Source organism: Haliotis cracherodii, unplaced genomic scaffold, assembly GCF_022045235.1.
Source record: "Haliotis cracherodii isolate W230 unplaced genomic scaffold, xgHalCrac1.p SCAF_8, whole genome shotgun sequence".
Classification (NCBI taxonomy): domain Eukaryota; kingdom Metazoa; phylum Mollusca; class Gastropoda; order Lepetellida; family Haliotidae; genus Haliotis; species Haliotis cracherodii.
The window spans coordinates 14,138,279-14,157,844 of NW_027266341.1; the positions used below are offsets into that span (position 1 = coordinate 14,138,279).

General features: G+C 39.1%; 1 protein-coding gene across 4 annotated transcripts in view; it reads right to left on the bottom strand.

Moving 5' to 3' along the window:
• Positions 1 to 17,840, bottom strand: part of LOC139449609 (glutamate receptor ionotropic, kainate 2-like) — an 84,290-nt gene extending 66,450 nt beyond the window's left edge. For 2 of the 4 annotated variants that reach the window (XR_011652185.1, XM_071231079.1), the window contains exon 1: positions 17,540 to 17,840. The gene's annotated coding sequence lies outside the window, so the exon portion shown is untranslated. Of the gene's footprint in view, positions 1 to 12,539; positions 12,705 to 12,811; positions 12,867 to 17,539 lie in introns of those variants that run through there. The other 2 variants (XM_071231083.1, XM_071231080.1) reach the window with 2 other exon arrangements.
• Between the last annotated feature and the right edge of the window lie 1,726 nt (positions 17,841 to 19,566).

The window sequence follows — 19,566 nt, forward strand, 5'->3', positions numbered from 1 at the left end:
CAATATCTGACAATCACAATAGATGCATTGTGATGTTACTGATCCACAATTCTAGATGATATCAGTCATCTATGAGGTGTATATTTCAATATGTTGTATGTATGTAGGAAACGGACAACGATGTGTGTGTGTGTGTGTCTTTGTGTGTGTGTCTTTGTGTGTGTGTCTTTGTGTGTGTGTGTGTCTTTGTGTGTGTGTGTGTGTGTGTGTGTGTGTGTGTGTGTGTGTGTGTGTGTGTGTGTGTGTGTGTGTGTGTGTGTGTGTGTGTGCTGAACCAGAATCCGATGACCATGGACCCATGTTCGTGTTTCTGAGCTATCTTGGTAGTACGGTCATCATCAAAGAGAGGTATGATACATATTGCCTTTTCATCTGGTTGATGGAGCATGGGGAGCATGGGGCATCCACGCTGGTTGGTGCATCTCATCCACATTTCTTCTTCTGAATTACAATTAAATTCTTCTAATTACAATAACATTACAATAAGCAATTCAATTAAAGTATTTACGATTTCGCATTCTGCACAATAATTCCCGATTTTTGTCCAAGTTCATGTGGAAACAAAATATAAATGCATATTTATCACAAACCTTTGACAATGAGTAGCTTATCAAACTATCAATTCATCTATGAGTATAAATATCAAACATTACTGTTAGGACTACACATTTATTCTACGCTTAAACACATACTGCGTGTGACTCTGATGGTTGGCAATTACTGGAAGTGCTCAAACAATGGATTGCCCTTGTCATTGTTTCTGATAGCACACTGGGCACAGTCAATCATTCCTACCCCTCAGAAAGTATGTCATTTCGAACTACAAACTCCAAACATGTCAGGATTCTTATTTCTAAACCTATAGTGTTAATTAAACGTATTTGAGATTGTTTCGTTTTCGAGTTGGACCAACGATTCTTTGTATATTTTCGACATTTGTTTGGTTATCGAATCTTACATTTTCTAATGTATAGCGTACGTACAAGGATATACTCCTGGTTGTTACTGATCAGTCATCATACAATTCACAAACACACACACTCTTTATGGCATCAGCAAATCAATTACCATCACACGTTCCAGCACTTTTGAAACTCTCTAGACTAACATTTAGTCTCTGAAATCTTATATTACACAATATCCTTCTTGACTCTAAAAATAAAAAAATTCCCTATGCTGATTTCAGAATAGAGCTAGCTTGAGCTGGCTAGACTTGCTTTTGTATGCATTTCTAGATTATTATTTTTTCATAAAATAAATATATTCCACGGTCATGGTGCAGGACTAGAAACTCTCTAGCACCTACACTTCACGAGAGGGGGCGGTCGGGTAGCCTAGTGGTTAAAGCGTTCGCTCGTCACGCCGAAGACCCGGGTTCGATTCCCGACATGGGTACAATGTGTGAAGCCCATTTGTGGTGTCCCCCGCCGTGATATTGCTGGAATATTGCTAAAAGCGGCGTAAAACCATACTCACTCACTCACTCACTCACTTCACGAGAGTAAATAGCATTCTTTTTTCGGAAACATTGATTCTCTTACTCAAAAGCTGTTTGATCAAAGTTACAATATTCATGGCCCCAGGAAGATGGGGATGTGGATGACGTGTTTTTTCAGTTGAACAATCTACTTGCCTTTGCATGTGTTTGTGACGTGTGTCACCGCTTAGACAGGACACGCTCTCCTTTTCGAGAACACCTTGTATAATTCCTATTTGATAGTGATTCATAAACACATGCAAATGATATAGTCGGAATCGTACAATCGCGTCTGCTTTCAGAGATGTTTTTTTATGAATATGGAAAAGGTTTTGTCGCTTGTATTCTAAACGATCGTACATCTTTTATAGCAGAGATTTCTTGTGAATACGGAAAGGGTTTGTTCGCTTCTCTTCTAACGTGCGAACCAAGAGACAAACTATTTTCCCTCTCTAATAAAGAGTTTGATTCAAAATGATAAAGTCATATTGATACATGATAATTGGCTTTAGCTCAATCACTAGTTCTGATAGTAATCGATGAGCGTTGTAATTTACCTTCCATTACGCACAGTTAGGAGGCTGTTTGTCTGTATGATTTACAGTGTTGAATAATGATCGGGAAATATTGGGGTTTTGTCAAGATAATGAATGACGCGATAAGAATCGTGATTCAGGGTCCGGTAATTACAGGTTTCACTGCTACACCGACAGACCGTCTGCACAAATAATACAGGGTATGGGGTTAATGACCAGTCAAGCTGTAATCGACTCACAACAGGGGAGGTAAGTCGAGATGGAGATTATATGTTATACTCGTGCTCTACAAATGGAACGACACCCATCACAAATGCACTCAATACCTATGCAATGAAGATAAGTTTAATGACATACATATTAAGGATGTTTCCAAATCTAGCGCATCAGGGACAAAATGATGTCCGATGCAATTCCCTGTTTTGACTTGTACACTTGACTTGTGACTTCCCGTATTTTTTCAAGCGAAACATTTGTTTGTGTTTGTGATGGGCGCAACAGATAGGCAGGATACGCTCACCTTTTCGCGAACACCTTTTCTCGTCACTGTTTGATGGCGATTCGTACTATCGACTCTGCTTTTGACATATTTCTTGTGAATATGGAAAGGGTTTTATCGCGTTTGTTTATTATGAAGTGAGTGTGTTATTATGAACGCCGCATTAAACAATGTTCTGCGTGATGTGTGCGTGTAGTGTGGTATGTGTGCGTGTGTGTGGTGTGGTGTGTGTGTGCGTGTGTGTGGGTCTCGCGTTTATAATGGGTCGAGTCTTCAAGGCAATGAACTTAAGCTAATCCAAGTTCATTTGTACATTGAATCTGAATTCAAATTTCTTCTTCATCAATTTCACATGTTGATATGATACTGGTATTTGTAGCTTATCTACATATTAAACTGGTATTTGTAGCTTATCTACATATTATATTGGTATTTGTAGCTTATCTACATATTATACTGGTATTTGTAGCTTACCTACATATTATACTGGTATCTGTAACTTACCTACATATTATACTGGTATCTGTAGCTTACCTACATATTATACTGGTATCTGTAGCTTAACTACATATTATACTGGTATTTGTAGCTTACCTACATATTATACTGGTATCTGTAGCTTATCTACATATTATACTGGTATCTGTAGCTTATCTACATATTATACTGGTATCTGTAGCTTATCTACATATTATACTGGTATCTGTAGCTTATCTACATATTATATTGGTATCTGTAGCTTATCTACATATTACACTGGTATCTGTAGCTTATCTACATATTATACTGGTATCTGTAGCTTACCTACATATTACACTGGTATCTGTAGCTTATCTACATATTATACTGGTATCTGTAGCTTATCTACATATTATACTGGTATCTGTAGCTTATCTACATATTATACTGGTATCTGTAGCTTATCTACATATTATACTGGTATCTGTAGCTTACCTACATATTATACTGGTATCTGTAGCTTATCTACATATTATACTGGTATCTGTAGCTTACCTACATATTATACTGGTATCTGTAGCTTATCTACATATTACACTGGTATCTGTAGCTTATCTACATATTATACTGGTATCTGTAGCTTATCTACATATTATATTGGTATTTGTAGCTTATCTACATATTACACTGGTATCTGTAGCTTATCTACATATTATACTGGTATCTGTAGCTTACCTACATATTATACTGGTATCTGTAGCTTATCTACATATTATACTGGTATCTGTAGCTTACCTACATATTATAATGGTATCTGTAGCTTACCTACATATTATACTGGTATCTGTAGCTTAACTACAGGGGGTAATTGGTGTGGACCTTGTGGATCCAGCTTCCTCGCCAAAATCATACCACGGTGCCTTCAAAGACTATTGGCATAATCGGCACTCAACTGTAAACAACATCGCGAGTCCAGATCTGGTTAAAGTTGTTGCTGATGCTTGCTTTTGAAAACAATGCCTGTCACACCCACGCATTCACTGATGCGTCAACGTTCTTTCAAGCAATCGCATCTCTGGGGCATTTTAGGCACATGTTCTCGGTAGCTATCGTATTTCATCTCTATGGCAATTGTCAATATTTACATCGGAATTAATAGCCATCCTCAAGGCAGTGCGATGCGTAAATCAAAATAACCACGAGGCCAAACTAAAATTCAATAGCCGCTGTTAGAACTATTTAGGCAAAGCAAATTGTGTCAATAAGTGACATTCTCTTTACTATTATTGAACTCGATACCCATCTCAATTCCAAGTTTATTTTTGGGGTCGTATGGATCCCCGCCCCTGTTGGTTTAGAGGGAAATAAGATAGCGGATGAGGTGGTTTAGAATCAACAGAGGTGTCTCTAAAAGAACTTAAACCTTGCCCCAAAGATATTTATCATTGGATATATCAAGCTGTTCTAAAATAATGGCAGAAAGTATGGGATGATTCTGTTTCTGGAGGACATCGCTTTGGCCTTGTGTCTATACGTTACATTGCTGTTAATAACGTGACCGCGAAGAGGGAGAGATAAAGTCATTCTTACAACACTTGGTCGTTGTGGACTTCATGACCAGAGACTTATCACAGATCCAGACAGTTCCGTTTGCTACAACCATTTTAGTGATTAGGTTCCGGAAAATCTGAAGCTCTTTAAAACGGGCAGTATTGAACAAAGAAGACTAATTTGGGGGATTTCTTTAATATAAGGCTAATGGTTGTCTGTCCAATGGGCTGTCATGGATTTTGTATCTAAATGTGAAAAACAAGATGTTTAAGTTTCTTTTTCTTTGAATGGTTTTTAATACAGTAACTCTTTGTCGTCAGCAGTTCGTTTATTGATTGTGATGGTCACTCTCCCCAGGTGGTTGTCTTCTGGCGGTTTTATAGCCTCTTTAAGTAAATGGTAAATCGTTGATAATACTTAATGTTTTTAGAAACATCTTTTTGTTGTAGATTTCACAATCTTTTCTTAATATATTTGTCGTTACATGAATGTATTTAGGGCAGTTAAACACATGCACAAACAGGGCAACCTGTGGTGGGACAGGATTCGCGAACACCTGGTATCTTTACTAATAGTGATTCATAAACACATGCTTAGGATATAGTCGGAATCGTAGAGGAACTCTTCTTATAGCAGATATGTCTTATGTTTATCCTTTTTGCCATCACCTGGTCTCATCACTCACTTTCAGTCATCAATTTGTGATATAATCTTCAACACTAATTTCTCTTTTTCCTGTCTATCTATTTAACTATCTATCTTGTATGTATCACTGAAAAACCTCACAATAAATTAACTGATAATATCAACGCCCGAGAAATCTAAACTGACGGCCAAAAGAAACTTTACCATAGCCTTAAATCGCGAAAAACACTAAAAGATAGATATGTAAAATGTATTGAAAAAGATGAAAATATCAACGAAATCAACATTAGAAATAAAAGTCATACAGTGGCCTGACAGTTGCCCGAAATGGAGCAGGTAGCAAAAACAAGCTTTCAAGGTAATGGACAAAGGGCACACACATCTAAAATCACTCAAGTTCAATGACACGTTACATTAATAGCATGTGTGACCACCTCCCTGCTTCAAGACACGCAAAAACTGTTCGGCGCACAGAAAACGTCAGTCGTTCGTGGAGGTCCTGGATCAGTTGGCCTGTCGGTTGGCTGGAGAATGTGGTCGCTGTCAAACACAAGGATCAATAACATCCCCGAGGTGTTCTATCGGGGACATGTTTGGGAAGCGTGCAGGTCACGGCAACACGTTGACGTTTTGGTTGTAGGGAAGTTCTGTACAATTTGGGCTGTATGGCTATTATGTATGTCTGTCGACTAATGGCATTCGTCGCTGATGACGTCCCTGTCAGGAGTCGATTTCGGAGATGCAAAGTACGCAAGTACCGATCTTCATTGGGCGTAGTTACCCTGTGTCTTCCTGTTCATCGCCTGCCTGGTGCCTGTCTGATGCCTGTCATGTCTGTGTGTGACATTGCATGCATCAGGTTAGTTACAGCAACCAAAAGCCATTGGTGGCTCCCATATGTATCATACACAGGGCCCACTCGCTCTGTTCGGGTGTCAGTCGTGCCTTTTCTGTTGTGTTTTTTTTTATCAGTGTGAGTGTCCGACACGCCGTCCATATCAATTATATACCTTTATTGCACGTGTTGCTTCGGCTGCCCAAGCGGCACGTGTTCTCGCATTTTCTACAGTAAAAAAGAAAAAAAGGAGGCCGTGGAAGTGTATCACTTTCTGCACAGATCATTGTTGTGTTTGGGCGATGTGTTTTGCATTGACTTTTTAAACTTGTGTTTTTAAATTCTTTCTTTTAGCCGTTATTTGTAAGAATGGAATACTGAAAATGAGCCATGGCATCAGGTGTTTGGGTAAAGGTTAAGCATGATGTCCTGCCTACCGGTAGCACCTGCCACTCGCACAATTTGCATAAAAAAGGTAAATGTTTTTTGTTGCCAGATTTCATACCGAGAACAGATAATATTTTCACAGTCTTGTTTATTAAGAAAAATATTTTACCCGAGTCAAAAAGAAATAAACTAGTGAACGGGTGACTAGTTATAACAGCATGTGTCGCAGCGTGTGAGTGTAGGAGGATAGTCCGTCGCGACTTGAGTCATAGTTAACGTCAGCTGGCACTTTAAGGTCATAGTTAACGTCAGCTGGCACTTTAAGGTCATAGTTAACGTCAGTTGGCACTTTAAGGTCATAGTTAACGTCAGCTGGCACTTTGAGGTCATTGTTCACGTCAGCTGGCACTTTAAGGTCATAGTTAACGTCAGCTGGCACTTTAAGGTCATTGGTCACGTCAGCTGGCACTTTAAGGTCATAGTTAACGTCATCTGGCACTTTCAGTCATTGTTCACGTCAGCTGGCACTTTAAGGTCGTAGTTAACGTCAGCTGGCACTTTAAGGTCATAGTTAACGTCAGCTGGCACTTTAAGGTCATTGTCCACGTCAGCTGGCACTTTAAGGTCATTATCAATGTGAATTTTGGATTCGACCCAAGGACAAGCGTACCTTAAAACACGCATAAAATACTTTTATTGTTTACAAAACCCCAAGTCTTCCCAAACAATTATATTTCTGCAACTCTCAGTTTTATTAAGTTTCTTGAGAACAGCTGCTTGGAACAGATTAAGTTTGACGTTACAAAACTAATATTATTACAATATTTTTTAAATCTTATACATGCAATTAAAACTAACACAACTGTTTATATAAAAGTTAATCAAACTGCATTATCCAATTTAAAAAGAATAAAATACTCTGTAGCTCACCTTTACACAAACACCTGGTGTCATGACTTTTATAGTGAATCAAAAACTCGTACAATCGAATGTCTTTAGAAGAGATTTATCATGATTATGAAAAGATTATTGTCTCTTACATTTATAGATTCTTCATGCGACGGAACGTCATATATCGTCATTATCACAAGAACATTATGTCTTAAAAACGGAAAACCACACACACCTTTAAATAACGTAGCAACAACTCTAAAAACAGATTGTTTTGGTGCTGTTGGTAATCTCGGTGAACGGACCAATGTCAATGCATTGAACATTACAGTGTGCTTAATTACTCACGCGTAGTTATGCATATATTTGATAACTAACATAAAATACGTTTGTTTCAAAATCATGTAATAAATTGGAAAATTGCAAATTTTTAATTTTAATTTTAAGTAGCAGAAAACATATTATACAAATTATCGGACATGACCCTGTCACTGATCATGACAAATAGACTTGTATCTCTCATTGTACTGGAGACATGATTAAGTATATCAATAAGACAAAGTATACGCGAACGGGCATGGTGCAGACAAACCAAGGATGAACCTGGATTCGAACCCTCGATCACAGGTCCCGGGATGCTCCTTAAATAACTTAAAACATTGGAAACGTTAATGCCATAAGGTTATTCATGTCTATATATCCTTCATAGGAAAGGGAAAAGAGTAAAAAAAGAGTTGGAAGCGACATTCTCAGAACCGATCCCTATGTACAAGACCTGTAACAAGGAGGAACAGAGCTGAGACCCCCCCCCCCCCCCCTCCCCCCCCACCCCGCCCATGGCATAAACTATGCTTGACCTTGGGTCGAGGTGAGCCTCAACTAGCTCCACCTGTTTGTCTGTTTCACCCGTAGCATCACCACTGCGCTTCATCAGATTAAACGTCAAAAGCTTTTGTAATTCCGCTTAAACATTGAAGGCTTCCTGACACAAGCGCCACCACGAAGAAAAACGTGTCAGCAAGACAGCACTCATCAATTTAACGTTTTGTGGCATTTTAAATTCGCATGCATCAAAGCGCACTCACACAGCCGCATTAAAGTTACATGCTCCCAGAGTTGCACGTGTACTCATATAAGAAACCGACTCGGTGCTTGGGTTATCTGGGTTGCATGGTCAATGTAAATAAACAATATATAAACTCGTGCTAGAAAACCTATTAGTAAATATTCTTTATTCATTGATTTATCCACAAATCGTTGTTTTGTCAGACGTTTGATGAAGGAAGCAACAGCTGATTCCGGAAATTTGATGCACTTAACTTGAATCCGTCATTTGTAATTAACGTCAATTAACGTCATCAGCAGGTGTGATAACAGAAGTGTGTATCACTCGAGGTCGTGTTTCACAAAACCAAATGATTAATAAACCTAGCCCATGTAGTGATACAGGTTTCTTCCGGATGTATTAAATGTCAAAATAACATGTCTGATCCATTTCAGGCTACGTTTCAGGGCATCTTGGAACTTAAGGAACTACATCAGTTATTCTGCAAAACGTATTTTTCTAGAGACTTGACGAAATAGCTAAGTGTCTTTTTATATTAAAACAACCAATCTTCATAAACAATGCATTATACTGACGCTAATCACGCTGCTACGTTTCACGCTACTCTCGTTACAACAAAGGAATGGTCTCACGAAAGACACATAAAAAGTACATACACTATTAAAGATCATTAGTTTTTTAAAGGATAATTTTTATAGATCAAGCTGCGGATGACATTCGAATTTAGTTGAAACGTTTGGACTTACCCAAATCAGACTCCATTAAGTCAGACAGAGACCGCATGTTCTTGAATTTGAAATTTGTAATGAAATATAAGCGACAAAATCCTTTCCATATTTATAAGAAATCTCAGCTAAAAGCAGAGTCGACGGTGCGTAACGGACTAAATCACGAGCAGGTGTTGAATGACAATCACATGGTGATGATACCAGGTGTTCGCAAAAGGTGAACGCAACCTGACCCACAGGTGGCACCTGTCACAAACACATGCAAACAGTAAATTGTTCAACTAAACAAGCACGGGAACATATGGTACGAGTCAAAATAGGGAATTGCATTTGACAAGGGAATTGGTGTTTTAAATTTAAGTATTACGAGTACATTCTTCGACAAAAATCAGTTTAAAAAATATCTCACAATATTTTATATTTGCTTTTCTATACGAACACCATTTCATCCAAGTTGTTCAATAACAGGAACGTGTGTAGAACGTGGACTTGGCAGCATGAATGAATGAATCAGTTTCTCCTGTTTGTTTTCGATCTGTATCAATGTAGGTGTCATTTTTATCGTTGTCGATCGTCATATAATCACAGGTAACTTCTCCATTGTTGACAATGACAAACAACAGTTATTGAAATATAGACCAAAATATCGTTAGCCACCTCCTGCCCATTTGGGATCACAACTTTAAAATCTTTTTGGATGCTGTCGAAGCATATTCCAAAACGTCAGTGCCTGATATTGCCTTTGGTAGAATGCACAAACCCATTCTGTCCCATCCAGCTGTCATCCATGAGAAGTTAGTAGATGTTCTCATTGACAAGGCCTCAAATAACATAACAATTATATATATAAGAATCGCTACATTAATTGTTTGATCAAAGAATTTGGTATAAATGACAGGTCAAATAATGCCACATACAAGGCCAGTGTGTTAACTGAGGAAAACATCTGCCAAAACCATCAATCAGTACTGTCAACATTTGACTTAAATCTGGTCCATCCTATTTTGGACCAGATTCCTAAGCTCCATACAAATCATAGATATATATATTGAATATGGAAAGGGTTTTGTCGCATTTATATAAACGATCCAACATATTTTAGGGTAAAAAACACCAATAAGCACAACACTTCACGTGTTTCAAACTCCAGTCGACTTAACAATATCTACAACATATTCACCAAGTGCTCCAGAAACGACCAGGTCTCCCTTTGATATTAGCAACCGAGTTTTCTATCTGTAACACCAATGCTTAAAATTGACCAATTACTTCTACAATAATTAGGCGAAAGTGGCTATCTCTCATTGCAGATAATGGCAAAATGACACAAAGGTCGAGACAGCATTAAAAATGCCGCCCACATCCGGGTCCCGCATACATCCTCTCACATCGCTATCTACATCCGGGTCTCGGGGCATGTGAGAAGGGCATCGTTAATAGGTATGCATGTTGGCGTGATAAAACGTTTCACACGTACGAGGAGACAGATGGCATATATGGAATCACACCAAAATGTCGCATAAGTATTGTTTCATCGGGATACGTGAAGCAAATCTAATCTTGTCGTAGACAAGCTGCATCGAACGTCAACAGCATGTCCAAATACGCATTCGATTTTCGAGGGGTCTAACCTCGTTTATGTTAGATGTTGAATATGTGTGATGAAAAAATCAAAACCATTTCTACAGCTGACATGTTATGGCATCACAATGGACTCACGAACCTCAGCAATGTCACAAACGACACCGGGTGTTAGCACAATGAGTGAGTGAGTGAGTATGGTTTTACGCCGCTTTTAGCAATAGTCCAGCAATATAACGGCGGGGGACACCAGAAATGGGCTTCACACATTGTACCCATGTCGGGAATCGAACCCGGGTTTTCGGCGTAACGAGCGAACGCTTTAAATAGTAGGCTACCCGACCGCCCCGCACAATGAGTGAATGTGTAGATGGCTCTGTGTGTGAGGTCAAAGATACACTTACATGTCGTCAAATATCTATAGTGTGGCACGTAAAATGCGAATCATACAATTTAATAATACTTTTACACAATTTTAAGTTCGCAAACAGAAGCCAGAAGCCATGTGCTCAGCCGGGAGGCGATAAACAACACCCACACGGCATATAACTTGTACCATCTGATGAACGACACCGCGGGGATTCCCCTAATTGATGGGTCCTATACGCTGGCCATCGTATCGTATAAGATAAAATAATCAACTCCCTTCGTATAAATTGATAATACGTCTATAAATGAGAATGAAATTCCGTTTTGAAATTATTTGAAGTGGTTTTGGAAAATAAAAGAAAGTTAGACTCTTAAATGTAGCGTCAACACTGATTTTCAGTGATCCATTCATATAATTTCCACGGTATTTTTGCCTTCACGCCCAGAGGTAAATGTTTTGGTGGATAATAGCGATTATTATTATCCGGCGTTGACGTTTTATGTTTACATGCTTTTCATATAAATTGACAATCTCACATGGTCTACTTGAATGTCTTTCAAAATATGATAGTGGACTGTTTGAGTCTCCAACGGTATTTCGGAATCTTGATTCGTAACCAAAACTCGCCTCTGTTTTGGATAAGGATAAGTTTTATTCCGTACTGAAAGGCCTCAGGCCCATAGTACAATTCTATTTTCGAGAGTTGTTGCAGATCCGTTTAACAGGTCATATTCTAATTAACATAGCATGATAAATGAACATTGATAGCTTTTAAAGATTATGTTTATCAGTTGTTGACATTATCGATATAAATGTTTGTTGAGTGGGATGTACCTAAAAAGTCAGATCAATATATTTACTTCTTAGATGGTCGTATTTTGGACAGACTAACAGAAAATGAAACGCATCTTCAGTCACATTTAAACCACATTGCTCACATATTCTCAATTCTCTAGCTCTATTTCTGTGTCTGCCAACTTCGATCTTAAGTCTATGAGAGATGCATTCAAATTGTGCGGAACTTACTCTAAAACCTCTGTTATGATCCTGTTTTTGCTAGCACCACACCCGTACTCGTGGGTTTCTCGCAAGTCGCAAACGCTTACTACCTGTGTCACATTCGTCTTTCCTCACAGTTTCTCTTAAATACAGCCGCGTCATACCTCGATGTACCCGACAGAACTATAGATGGATGGAACATGTGCGAGTGATAAGCACGGAAACAACAGTGGAGATGAGGTAGCGTTGAAAGGGGGAATAACCAAGTGTGACGTAAGACAACAACCCACTAAAAAGAGAAGAGACGTTCCACTAACACGCCACCTTTTGTTGAAACCAAATGTTGTGCTGACATCCCTGTGCTCACAAAATAAAACCACATATTGCCACTCGTGACATGTGTTAGTTTATCGATACTGCATGGATTATTCTGTACGGTAGCTTTTAAAGCTAAATTGTCTCTTAATATTCCAGCTTAACGATTTTAATGCAGAAAGGATCAGTAAAACACCTACCTGTCAACGTTCAGCGGGCACTCAACACTGATTGCAATCTGGAAGAGTCGCACTAACCCAAACCATCAACCTCACTTTCTCAAAATCCAAATCACCCGTGTTCCGCAACCCATAAACTGTCACTGACGACTGTAGAACTTAAATCAGTGTCATTGTTTTACCCTCGGTCGCTATCGACTTTTCCCGTAAATGCATCAGTTGTCATTGAGAACACCCTGCATAGTCATTGTGATCCACCATTTTTAATTGATGAGGACGTTTTAAGTACTCACCTCTACCGCTCTTCATAAAATGTTCGCTATGCAGATTGAGGGCCTAACAGGCATGTGTTCACTGAATGCGTAATAGCGTAAATTTATACAATGTAATGGAACGATGTATAATTTATACTGTGAGTAGCACACATCTGAATGACGCATAGTGAGATTGCGTAGGGTGGTCAGTGAGCAATGCGGTCGCCCGTCTCGCAAGACACCCGTTTTGATTCTCGACATCATAGAATTTGTAAAGCCTATCCTTTGGGAAATTGCTGCTCTATTCATCGACGTCAAAACACCAGTCTCTAGGGACCTGCACAAGCACTATATATGAACAATCTCTTGGTTATGCTTTCTATATATTCACGTGGAACAATACGTCACGTGAAATCAAATCATTGAGGGGCTAAATATTTCATGTTAAAATAGAACAATACGAGTTATAGGCTTCTTTGTAGATGCGATACCTCATGAATATTCATGAGCATAGATATGACCTTTCACTTTGTTGTTATTATATCTGGAACAAGGTTGCAGTTAATATGTCCCTAAATATGTAAATACTACGAAATTAAGTGAGACTGTTATTAACGTGTATGCTGATAATTTCATGAAATGAGAGGAACATTTTTGTTCGTTTGATGCACGCGTTTCCTGACATTAGTTCGACTTAGATCATGCTAATAACATATGACCTATTAATATTGCTTATGCCTGTACGCGAACATGAGTCCGGATCAAGCCTCGTCTACGGAGAAAGTATTCCACCAGTTTGTTTTCTAAAATAACACAAGCTTAACGAATTCACACACAAAAAAAGATGGAAACAATTCGTGAGAAATTCGGTTTTACGCCGCTTTTAGCAATATTCCTGCAATATCACAGCTGGGCACACCGGGCTTCACACATTGTACCCATGTCGGGAATCGAACCCGGGTCTTCGGCGTGACGAGCGAACGCTTTAACCACTAGGCTACCCGACCGCCCCTGTACTTAATAACGACCTATTTACCTGTACATATGATATGTACAGAATCATTAGTTTTCAATAAAATCTACGCCTGAATGCTTAATAATGAGTGTAGCTAATACGTTTGGTGCAGGCACCTTTCATAATTAAAACGCAATTGTTGTGCTCAACGTAGGTTGTCAGATAATAATTGGGGTTACAAAGTATGACTCAACAATGGCAGCTGTATGTTACATTGTGAGGGCCATTGTGATGTACAACAGGTTCAATATGAAGAACCACTTTGATATTCAATACCTAATGTATCGGTACACAGTTCCGTCAGAGAATACACAGTCACAGATTCAGTTTGTGATCTCGCCTTCTAATTGCTTTTGTCAGCAGAGTAAACCAAAATACATTCCATCATATCGGCTATTGACTTGTTTTTTATCATACAAACGTGACTATGCTATTAGTCAAGGGGGGGGATCACAAACGTCAACCTCTATGTGACGTCACAATCAGAATAGAACAATGGATGTTCCCATGATAACGAAACTGCATCTCTGCATATATCCAGTGAACACGTTGTAGAAACGAGTATTGAAATGATTTGATTTATAAACATTATTTTGAACCATTGTTGACAGCGCGACGAAAAGAATGTTGCCCTGGACACTTAGTAAACTTGACGTGCTAATGTGCCAAATAAAGCACTTGCCCTTCTTAACTACCTTCGATTAGATAAATACAGATTCCAACATTCACCAGAAGATAAATTCACGTAATGTCAGGCCAATATATTATTAAACATCCACAAGACAATATGATGCTTTCCCGGATATGGTTTTTTTCAGAAGCACAATAGCAATAATAACAGACGCATAGAGTGGATAATTAAGTCCATGACGTCACTGAGGTAGGATATTCAGTGTCGACTACATGCCGAAACAGATCGCATTGGTCGGAAAAGGTGAAACAGGTTGAGAGCTATTTGAAGCATCACTGATGATCAGTGATGACAGCAGGCGCTCACGAAACGGTCAAGCTTTCCCTGCTCTATAGGTGAGATGAGGGAGTACGTTATGTTTAACGCTGCTTTGAACATTATTTCAGTTATTGCATGGCGTGTCAGCTTGACATGGGGACATCTCAGGCATTTCAACGTTTGTACTTTGGTGTTTCCCACAAGTATGGTGTTGACAAACCTAGAAACATAAACACATATACAGACAGCGGACTGTGACACCTATTGACACCTCAACACAAGTATGGCGCTGACAAACCTAGAAACATAAACACATATACAGACAGCGGACTGTGACACCTATTGACACCTCAACACAAGTATGGTGTTGACAAACCTAGACACATAAACACATACACAGACAGAGCGGCTCGGGACACCTATTGACACCTCAACATAAGTATGGTGTTGACAATCCTAGAAACATAAACACATGTACAAACAGAGCGGACTGTGACACCTATTGACACCTCAACACAAGTATGGCGTTGACAAACCTAGAAACATAAACACATGTATCTGTGATATAGCGGCCTGGGACACCTATTGACACCTCAACACAAGTATGGTGTTGACAAACCTAGAAACATAAACACAGACACAGACAGAAGGGCCCGGGACACCTATTGACAAAGACATGCTGGTGCCGCCATGTCGACTTCTTTATTTCGACGTCTTCATGTTAACGTCATGATACGGATATCATAATGTCCACCACACGTTTATGTGTCCACCCTCGTATCAACAGAGGGGTATATAAAATTGTACGTTATCTGTCAGAAGGGAATACGAAATTTGTAGGTTATCAGTAAGAGCGGAATATGAAAATTGTACGTTATCAGTCAGGAAAGTATATGAAAATTGTACGTTATCTGTCAGAGAGGTATATGAAAATTGTACGTTATCTGCCAGCAAGGTATATGAAAATTGTACGTTATCTGTCAGCAAGGTATATGAAAATTGCACGTTATCTGCCAGCGAGGTATATGAAAATTGTACGTTATCTGTCAGCGAGGTATATGAAAATTGTACGTTATCTGCCAGCGAGGTATATGAAAATTGTACGTTATCTGCCAGCGAGGTATATGAAAATTGTACGTTATCTGCCAGCGAGGTATATGAAAATTGTACGTTATCTGCCAGCGAGGTATATGAAAATTGTACGTTATCTGTCAGCGAGGTATATGAAAATTGTACGTTATCTGTCAGCGAGGTATATGAAAATTGTACGTTATCTGTCACCGGTGTACATGGAAGAGAACTGTTTTCAGTAACCAATCAGATACAAGTATCTCAATGCATGGTGGGGTGATGTAAATTCCACACTACCTGACCATAACTTAGTCACAGATCAGTACTATACGCTACATATACAAGTATATAAAATCAAACAGTTCCAGTTTGCAAAAAAACAAGATAAGCTAACATCAGAAACGTGTGCAAAATCACGCTGCTAACAGAAGCACCATTATACACGTCTCATAAACCTCGCGATGTGCTTCAAGCACTGTATGAGCTTGGTGCCGGCAGTGACCGTGTTGGCAGCAGTGTGGCGTGCTGGCAGTGAGGACGTGATCATTGGATACGGAAGATTTACATGGAGAACATGTCTGAGCCAGAGAACTCGTGTTTCAATATATGTATTCGTACTTGTCAACCTACCATTCTTTAAGCATATGTAAAAATTATATGTGAAACTGTACCCTGAAAGATTCTCGTATGTCTGCCACCACATGAACGCAAGAGCCAGTGGGTTGATATAAACAAATATAGCAATATAATGGATATATTTAGATTAATAGAAACAGAGATATGGTTACAATATACATTGATCTACAAATACAAAGTTTAATGAGTGAAATGATAGACGATAAAAAAGAATCGTTGAGGTACATAGAAATGATGATGATTTACTTACTAGATGATGCGCACCTGGAGACAGATAGACAGATTCACATACAGACATACAGACATACAGACTCACAGACAGAGACACACGAGAGCAGATAGATTCACAGAAAAACTGAAAGACAGAGAGACAATTAGACAGGCTCACAGACAGACATGCAGACAGAATCACAGACATACTCACAGTCAGAAAGACAGCAGACACACCGACAAGCTGATAGGAAAACAGACATACAGACGGACACACACACATACAGACAGACTGACAGATACATGTCCTTCCTTGTCACGAAATCCTTATCATGTGTTGCTTCATGTCTTCTAAAAAGTCCTATGAGTGAACATGTTGAGTTGCGGTGGACCTTCAGGCTAGTGGCCCACACGGTACCACGACGGTCATCTGACATTCATACACATATATCTGGGGTATCAGGTTGTTGTTCTTCAATTCTATCCATTTTATCATTAGACTGATATTACATTTGTAACCGAAAGGAATGAACCTAATGCACCGCTTGAGTTATAAAACCGCTCAACATGGTGTGGAACTCCCAGCTGCTAACATATATCACCATCATTCATACACACCATTTAAAGTGGAATGCAAAACATTGTTAGTGAGGTCATCCACTCCCAGCGATGATTACAGGTATTTACACACGTTCCTTATTTAAAAGGCATAATTATACATGAATGACAAGCACCCTATGATATATTAAGGTCCTTCAGGCATGCGCATTTATATTACTGAATGTGATGTATCCTGTCACCTACGTTGATGTAAAGTGTTTAAAGAACACCAGCACATGTCTGTATAGCTCCTTGATTTCAGAAACGAACTGAATTTTGCACCTACCTGGTCAGAATCACGTTCGTCCCTGTAACATTCCAACTTTTCATTCCTCCACGTTAAAGTACAGTTGCTTCATCGCAAATCCACATCCTCTATCTACACAAGCCAGCGTTCACATAGATCTGAATCAGTTTTACCACGCGATATATTCCGACCGCAGCGTCCAAAAAGTTAACCTATCTCGCTTCACGTGTTGATCGCAGCGTTCAAACAGGGGAGGGTATAAGAGACATATTAAACAATCGATTCTCTTGCCAGTCAGAACACATGGTGCAGTTAGCGTCTGGACACGGGATAACGCTACCACACCTTCGTCTGTGCTCGTCACAATTAACAACTGCATCGCTCGATGTTACAACCCGACCACGGCTATTCAGCGTCAGAAACAACCAAATTCTTTTAATTGTTGTTGCTATGGAGCTGGTTTTGAAGACTAATGATTTTAATTTCATGTGAGTTTTATTTTGTAATACTACTACATAACTTCCAGCGTCAAGGTATTGTTGTGTGTATTTCACACCATTGATGCAGATGTTAACGAGCCATTGGGGATGCTGTCCCCCACACAGCTAGGTCTCTATTTGTTTCGTACACGTTCATTATTATTGTATGATGCATGCTAACGAGAGTTCCATGATTCGGTTGTTGAGCATGTTTTTCCTCTAAGGATTAATGTGCAAGTCCGATTTGCATTTACTGGGACAGAATAGGAAATGATAGCCAGGCTTAATGATAAGATCAAACATAAATCCCTGACTCTGAACCGTGTGTAGGTGACAGCACATGACGAACCAATGACACATTTTACTAGTCACATATAGTCAAATATTTAGGCCCTTGTATGTGTGTCTAGGTTTGTCTATAGAATGCTTTATGCCTGTACATGTATGTGCCTCTGTGTATCTTAGGGTGTCCATGCATAGTTAATTAGGGTGTCTCTGTGTATCTTAGGGTGTCCATGCATAGTTAATTAGGGTGTCTCTGTGTATCTTAGGGTGTCCATGTATATCTAATTAGAGTGTCTCTGTGTATCTTAGGGTGTCCATGTATAGTTAATTAGAGTGTCTCTGTGTATCTTAGGGTGTCCATGTATATCTAATTAGAGTGTCTATGTGTATCTTAGGGTGTCCATGTATATCTAATTCGGGTGTCTATGTGTATCTTAGGGTGTCTATGTGTATCTTAGGGTGTCCATGTATAGTTAATTAGGGTGTCTATGTGTATCTTAGGGTGTCCATGTATTTCTGATTAGGGTGTCTATGTGTATCTTAGGGTGTCTATGTATATCTAATTAGGGTGTCTATGTATAGTTAATTAGGGTGTCTCTGTGTATTTTAGGGTGTCCATGTATATCTAATTAGGGTGTCTGTGTGTATCTTAGGGTGTCCATGTATAGTTAATTAGAGTGTCTCTGTGTATCTTAGGGTGTCCATGTATAGTTAATTAGGGTGTCTATGTATTTCTGATTAGGGTGTCTATGTGTATCTTAGGGTGTCTATGTATATCTAATTAGGGTGTCTATGTATAGTTAATTAGGGTGTCTCTGTGTATCTTAGGGTGTCCATGCATAGTTAATTAGGGTGTCTATGTGTATCTTAGGGTATCCATGTATTGTTAATAAGGGTGTCTATGTGTATCTTAGGGTGTCCATGTGTATCTAATTAGGGTGTCTATGTGTATCTCAGGGTGTCCATGTATATCTAATTAGGGTGTCTATGTGTATCTTAGGGTGTCCATGTATAGCTACTTAGGGTGTCTATGTATATCTTAGGGTGTCCATGTATATCTAATTAGGGTGTCTATGTGTATCTTAGGGTGTCTATGTACATCTAATTAGGGTGTCTATGTGTATCTTAGGGTGTTCATGAGTATCTCATTAGGTTGTCTATGTGTATCTTAGGGTGTCTATGTATATCTAATTAGGGTGTCTATGTGTATCTTAGGGTGTTCATGTGTATCTCATTAGGTGTCTTTGTCTATCCTAGGGTGTCTCTGTGTAGCTAAGCATGTCTAATCCGTATATATAAGTG